Raw genomic sequence first — 8,419 nt, 5'->3', positions numbered from 1 at the left:
ATATTTTTGGGCATCAGAATTAGGCTAGACTTAATGCAGTAACGATGTACTCTTAGTTGCTTAGCATTAACCTGACCCACTGGCTGTGTTCTACGATAAGAGCTTTCTTTTAGCCAGCCACCAAAATATAATATTAAATGGGTTGAGCTGTTTTCATTCCTGCCACGTGACAACAAAAAAAAAGTATGTCTGTCGCTTTTTATTTTGACTTTGTCGCCAGCTTCCTGTTTTGATATGCGACTGTTAAATAATAAATACATGTTTCGTGCAGCAGCAGTCGAAAGCAGCAGCAGCTTCACATCTTCAAGATTGAACGTTGTGTCTTTTGAATGAGCAGCAAAAGGTCACGTGCATGGCAGCTGTTTCACACCAATTACTTGCAATTTGCATACAACAAATACACACAGCGGGAGAGCAGGAGAGCGAAAGCAAACCGCATGCAAATGATAGAATGCAAAGTTACCCATGCACTGTGTTTTCCCATTGCATTTGCATTGCATATCAAATGTAATCAACGTTGAGCACCCAAAAATAGTAAGGAAAAAAACACAAACTTTTGACCCACGACGAATGGAGTTTTAGCTTAACGCAAAGTTTTGTCTTTAGTCTACCATTTAGGCAATGAATTAAGATACTCAATGAGTTCAATTGTTTGAAAATGTCACTGTGTTTGCGGTTCCTTTTTTTTTTTTTTGTTTTTGGGTAGGGGGACAACTGGGCAGATGGGCAGCTGGGCAGCAAAAATCCATTCAACAAAATTGGCAAAAGTTTAAACTTTTCATTGGTTTTGGCGACGAGCAGTTCGAGGTTCGAGAGCAGTTGTCGCACTTATAAATTAATGATTTCAGCACAAAAACTTTTTACCACTGTCAGTGACAGTGACAGCAGGGCCAGTGACAGTGGCAATGACAGTGACAGCAGCAGCAGCAGTTGGCAAATGAACTTGGCACTAATCAATGAAGAGTACTATGTGTATGTGTGTGTATGGGCTTTTAGCCTGGACTCCCTTCAATGCTAATGAGGTTAAATTGTGTGCAAGTGAGTCAGCGTCATTTCATTACGAGCCCCCGCACTTCCCGCCTAAGTGATTTATCTAATCAGCAAGCGAATTGAGTTGACTTCATTTTGGTTTACATGGCGTATGCGTAATGCACATCATTAGCGCTAAGTAGGCGCAAACTCTTTTGCCTGCGACACACTCTAATTAATTTCTACAAAACTGTCAATTTCATTTAAATAATTCACAAACAACAACAACCAACAGCAACAACAAACTGAAAATTACAAATAATTTGTATGCACGCCATATGCAAGGATTAAAGGATTTCGTTTTCGTTTCGGCCAGACTCAACAAGTGCGCGACAACGATGACGACGACGACGACGACGGCGGCGCGCTTTCAACAAATTGCAAATGAATTTTGCCGCGCTGACTTTGCTTTGCTTTGCTTTGGCCGGGGCGTGTGTTTACAGAGCAAACATGAAAAAATTGTTGCCGTTGTAAACAAGCAGATAAGCCGCTTTATGCTTATACTCGTACTCTCTCTTTCTCTCCATATATATGTATGTATTTGGTACGCATCGTCCATGGATACGCACAACAAATGCGATTGCATTATCCGACTGTCGAAACACCTAAAAACACGCGTTAATGCATTGGGTAAATTTATTTATTTTAGCAGTGGAAATCCGTTTAAAAATAAACGTAGTCGTATACGTAATATTTATTGAAAGTTTGAAACGAATGTCAAATGAATTGTTAATTGCTACCTAAATATCTATTGTAGTTTTTTAGATTTCACATTAAGGTTTTTGAATAATTTAAAATAAGATAAAATAAATCAAAATTAATAAAAATAAAAAAAAGTAAATGAAGAAAATAAGCTTTTTATACTACAAATCCTATCTGAATGACTCTTGACTCTTTGACTCTTGACTCTTTAAAGCGCAGCTACCGTATGAACTGCTCCAAATCTATTAGCTCCATGTTCACAATATGCAGAATTAAGTTATTCTATTTATATCAAATACATTAATTTCTAAAATATAAATAAGTTACATAAATTAAGTTGCTCTTATGTTATTAATCTGATATTTAATTCTAAATTATATTTAGAAACTTGAATTTATGTTTGCTTCATTTATTTTGTCACTTATAACCAACTGCCATTTATGTTTACATTACTAATGTCGCAATTTTTGAAATATGGAATTATATTATTCAAATGAATGCATTTAAAGTATTTTAGAAATATAGAATTATATTATTCAATTAAGTGCAACAGAAGTATATATTTTAAATTCCACTGAATATTTTCAACCAACAGTGTTTCCACTTGCAAATTAAACTGTCCCATTGTTGATCAACTTAATTTGTAAAATTAGCCGTTTGTTTTAGTAGACAGTTGGAAAATGTAAAATAAATTAGTGGCAATAATTGATTGCCTTCGGGGGCCATAAATGTAATGTTTATATTTACTATCATTTCTCTTGAATGTTAGTTTCAATTTCGACTTATTGGCAAATAACTTCTAAACAATTTCATCCAAACTTCCGCAAGTCGTTCACTCTACTTAAGCCACAACACACACAGGGTATACAAAGGCTGGCAATGGGGAGCTGATTGTTTGCTGAGCAAAGTCGAATGCAAAATTTCAAATTGACATTTAGTCTAATAAATTAAATGTCATGTATCCTTGTTGTTGTGCATGTTCTTGTTGTTGCTAAGCATCTGGCTGAGTTGCAAATTATATTAAATATGCAAGACAATGCTTGCTTATAAATCCTCTAAATGAATTTCAAGCACGCAAACACACGCGCCAATAAGCAGCCCACATGCAGCCCCCAACAAACACACACACACACATACACACACACACTCGCATGTAACCAACACAGTTTACACAGTTATGTGACAACAACATGTATTGAGGGGGGGAAAATACTGAAACAATTTTGCACGCACTTCGCTAACTTGCGCAATGTTTATAGGAAATTAGTTTAGGCATCTCCAAAGTGCTTCAAGTTCCCTTCGTTCACAACATCTTTGCTCCAGTGATTGTCGCTTAGTGGCTTAATTTTTGTACACACTTGTCTAGCTCATAAATCTGTGCGACTTTTCAAAAAATTAAAACTCTGGCCACGTTTAGCACAACAACAAAAAAAAACGGAAAATAAAGTTTGTCGCTTTCATTACAGCAAATTATTTTTGTTTCTCAATTTTTTGTGGTTTCGCAAACTTTCTAAGATACGTAAAAGTTATCGATGTATCTAAGTGGATGACAGTTTTTTTTGGGGGTGTGTGGCGTTAAGTTGTTTGCTACTGCTGGTCAAGCGCATTACGCTGCGTATACTTGACATTTGACAGGTACTCGATCCTTAACCCCATCACAGCAGATACCCAAACAATTTGCAGCTGCTTTTGTTTCCGATTTTGTTTTTTTTTGCTGTGCTGTGCTGTGCTGTGCAGCAATGTCACTTTGAATGCTTTCCGCTCGATTGAGTATTTATTTGATTTCTCATTTGTGTCGCACAGTTAGTTTACTTGCTGTTCTTTCTCTCCTCCTTGCTGTGACTTGCTGATGTGCTGCTCGTTGCTCGTTGCTCTGCAAGTTTCTTTGGCTATTTAGGCAGCAGCTACTTTGGTAAATGGAGCTCACTGTCTGCCTCCCAACTTGTCTGCTTGTCTCCTTGTCTCCTTGTCTGTCAGGCAGTCTGTCTCTCTCTCTGCTTCTGTGTTTCTGCCTTCTTCGTCTTCTTGTCTGCACTGACTCTATTGTAATTCAAGTTCTGTGGCCAGCAGTTAGCCACAGTTGATTGGTTAGTCGAGACTTTCTCTCTTTCTCTCTCTCTCTGTGTCTTGTACTTCCCACTTCTGTGTTTGCTTGTGTTTGCGTGAACTACAAATAACTATTTTCGGGTTTCGCCCGAAAATCCTAATTTCTAAGTAATGAGCGAACAAAAGTTAATGGAACTTTCTGTTCTGTCATTGTCGACATTTTGTAAGGCATCTCCGACCTAAATGGGGATTTTCTTTGCTTAAATTCAACGTCTTGCATTTCAATGCTTAAAGCCATTTGTTGCAGCTAATAAAATGCGCAATATCGCGCATACGCCGCGTGCACACATAAAACACTCAATGCAGCTTGTGCTAACAAATGCTTCTGCAGTCGTATAACAAATTTATTGTTTACTCGCTCTGCTACGCGACACGTGTTCTCGATTGCCAAGCAGTAACAGCAACAGCAACAGCAGCAGCATAATTGTGTTGAGCTTCCGAATTAACTCAATCTCTGCATTTGCTTTCGTTTATTACCATTTGTCCCGCGGCTAAATATTCCGACAATATTTTGAATCACATTCAAATGACCAAAATGGATTCTATTTGTGTTTCAAGTGCCAACAGATAACAACACTAAATGCCACAGCGCAACTTTGATGATTAAGCTATCCAAACTCAGTCTGTGTTGTGATAGTCCGCTTTAAGCTGCAGTTCAACTCGCTTTTTTGCTTTCGCTGATGACAATCCAATTGGCATAACAGTTCTAATAACGAGCCAAGCTTACACATACATTCATAATTCAGATTGTTAATATTTTTTTACAAACACAACTTTTTAATCCGCTTTGTAGCTGAATGGCGTAGAAAAAAACTGTTGTAAAAAAGTTCTCAGCACTATCACAAATGGTTTAATAATTTGCATTTTTTATATATTTTCGGCTGCGCAAAAATATTGCCGCAGTTCTTTTTATTTTTTGTTTTGTGTGCTGCAACCAATTAAAATGTCAGTTTTTTAATTTACAACAATTAAGATGCGCTTTGCAACCGGGCAGCATATTTTCCCCTCTTTTTTCTCTTTTGCAATTTGATTTTCTTTGAAATTTATATTACGAAACTTTACGCTTAATTGAACCGAAAGCCAATCAGTTTATTTCGCATGTCAATGGCAGCAAAAGCAGCAGAGATCGGAGTCAATTTTTTTCGCATTTAATCAATTATGATATTAGGGTCTGTTAGCTCTTCAAAATGCAAATTGGCATCATTCAATGCGAAAAACGAGCATTTGCCAAAAACCTACAATTTATGCATTGCAATTGCACACAATTGTCAATGTCATGTCATGTCTAATGATTGCAACTAAATGCTTCTCTGGGACTTTCTCTCAGCTGCACACACGCACACTTATTACTTGCAAACATTGAGTCGAGTATTTCAGTATTTGTTTGGCTTAATCACTTCTATTTCTATTTCTATGCTGTACATCTCTATAAAATGTCAAATATATTTCTGACAAATTGCACATCACAATTGCAGAGTTCTGTTGTCTTGCATAATTTACATGCGAGTATCACAAAAACTTCTTGCAATTTCGTATATTTATTTTGCTGTTGCTCCTAATAGCAAAAGCATACACACATCTGTGTCTCTTCTCTCTGTATCTCTCTCTCAGCAATCAAGAATTCTGCTACAATTAAATTCAACTCTTATTTCTTTAATTTGTTTTCAAAAATGGTTCGCTTTTAGTGGCAGCAATACCATTTGCATAATTCATAAAAATACGCTTTGGCCAGCCAACCAAAAAATAATTAAGTCTTTAAAACACACAGAACAGAACAGCAAAACGCTAATTTATAGCATAAATTAAACGAAGCGCTTTTCCTTTTATTTTTATTATTATTTGCACCATTTTTTGGCTGCAAAACAAATTAATGCTTAAATTCCATTTAAGCTCTTAACTATACTATATATATCCTGCAAACAATCAACATATAATTTTAAATTGAAAACTTTATTTATTTTATGGGCGGATTTCCTCACACAACTTTTCGCCTTTGCTCCCCAAAGAGTACTCCTTGGCTTTTAGTTTTATTTTTAAGCATATAATTTTGATGGAAATTTATGTGGCACTTTGATAGCCCAACTAACAATTTGCAGTCATAATTCATTGATCAAAATTATTGGGGAAGCAACTTAATTGGCACACAAAAACTTTTCGTAGTTGAGCATGGAAATCACAAGTTTCACTCACAAAATACTAGCTTAGGGCTATTGCTTGGTTAACCCAGAATTGGGTCTTATCTATTGGCGAAGGCAATGCAAAAACCTCGTCAACATAATCGGCCACAAAACTTTTCATATTCATCCCGAGGCTGTTGAAAGCATATTCGTATTTGGATTGAAATTGTGTGAATGGTTCTTCTTCTTCCTTTTTTTGTTTTTGTTTTTGTTTTTAGTGACCTGAATACAAGTCACAAAATATTGTTCACATTCCATTCACTCTTTGTGCAATTTTTAACTACATTTGCGATGCTGAGAGAAAGTTCTTGCTCATGCTTTTGCAATTGCATTCTTTGAGCTATTAGTTTGCTAAAGACAATGCCAGCGACAAAGTAGCACTCATACAACAAACATTCTATATACAAATATATATTTTTTGTGCTGCTCCTTTTTTCCATAAATTATTCGCGACAAATGGCATAGCAACAAAGCACGTACTTGGCTGCCAAAACAAATGCAAAATGCAAAATGCAAAAAGTTGAGCATTTTTTATTGCAAATGGAAGAACAAAACTGAGCAACATGAAACATCTGCATATCCAGACTATATATACATATATAAAGGGAAAGTGATAAACAGAGCTACTCGTTAAGCAATGGAAAGCGAGTTGAAATGTTGTTTAACTACTTGCTATGAAGTAGCATCTATTATGTGTTCGTAGAAGTAATTAATATACAAGTGTTTTAGTGTTTCTTCAGCCATTGTGTCTTGCTGCTGTTTTGTAAGCACAACTTACAAAAGCATTTTTGCACATGCTGCTCTGATTTTATTTCCCCCTCATTACAAACACTTCTTTCTACAGTAGCTATAAATATCTCAGCACTTTCAGCTTTTCAGTTTCTGCGGTTGTAATAAATAATGAAAACTAACTAAAACTGTCATTCAACTCTGCGAATTGACCACTCAACCAGTTTTACTGTCTCTTTGATGGAACCCTCGTCAGCTGAGCTGAGTAGTTAATAAACTATAATTATTATTAGCCTGAAGCTTCTGGTTGCCCGGGCTGCAATACAATATTGTATTTTGTTTTGTATTGACTTTTATTCATTTAAACATTCAACTACAGAAATCAATAAAGAATATTTTACATAAATCAATTTTAGCATACAATCAAATAAATGAACACATAATTGCAAAGCAATATCTACACATTTGTGTAATATAATTATGGTATCAAGTAACTTACTAATGAAAAAACAACATTTATGGAAAATTGATTTCAAGTTTGGAAATACGTTAGTGTTAATTTTAATTATACCTAACCCTTTTAAATAAATAGTTCTCACACAAATAAATTATTTGAACCATTATTAAGTAAATACATAAGAAATCAAATCAAAATAAATTGTCATAGAAAAGTTGAAAGCTTAATAAAATCAGTGTATTACCCCTGAAGAAAATTATCTTGAACAAAAACGACTAAGAAAACTTCAGTTGAGGGTACTCGGCTATGAAGTGCACGCTACCCATTTTGATTAATAACAAAACAGTGCGCAAAAAATACTAAAATATACCAATTGGTATATTAATATAGTACTACATTTTTGCAAATTAACTTTCAGATTGTGTTAAAGACGAAAATGTGTGAGTTCGTTTTAAACATAATTTGTCATCTTTGCTGTTCGCTTCCATCCATCTATTTTCTTTAAGGATTTACTGCTATTTAAATTTGTGTTCAGCTACTCATCACTTAACATTTATGACATGAGTTATTCACTTATTTTATATATACTTAAATTTGTGACAAGACATAACATCACATTCATTGATATGTCATATTCATCAAGAGCAGATGAATATATAACTAAATATCCCGCATCGTAAGCTCGTTCCTTGCAAGTAGTTCTGTGGTCGCTTCTGCACTCCCTCTACACTCCCTATTGTTAAAAGTAATTTGGTAACAATGTTTCAACTTGGTTTACTTCGCACACACTGGCAGTTATATGGTAGTTATCGTGAAGTGGCAGCTTGTAAACGCATTGTCAATTTGGGCCAATTCGGGCGCATTTCTCAGATGCCAAAATGGAAAGTGCTTACGCACACACACACACACAGCATGTGTGTGGGTGTGTTTGTGCTTTGTCCTGCATTCGCATTCGTATTCGCAGTCGCCATTTTCAATGGCTGCCACAATAAGGCGAAAGTTTTCACAATTGTTATTGTTACCTTTTTGGTGTGCGCAACAGCAGAAACAGCAGCAGAATTTTAAGTAGGTTAAGTGATTTTCAGCTCAATTAACATTTGCTGCCAAGTCGAGTGGCTGAGCTGAGTATTCCAATGGGGCGTATACGCAACTGACCGCAGATCCACACAAAACAATGTGTTATGTGTGCTCCCCATTAACAGACTGTGTGTGACCCCGT

Source organism: Drosophila albomicans, chromosome 2R (genome assembly GCF_009650485.2).
Source record: "Drosophila albomicans strain 15112-1751.03 chromosome 2R, ASM965048v2, whole genome shotgun sequence".
Classification (NCBI taxonomy): domain Eukaryota; kingdom Metazoa; phylum Arthropoda; class Insecta; order Diptera; family Drosophilidae; genus Drosophila; species Drosophila albomicans.
This window is presented reverse-complemented; position numbering follows the sequence as displayed.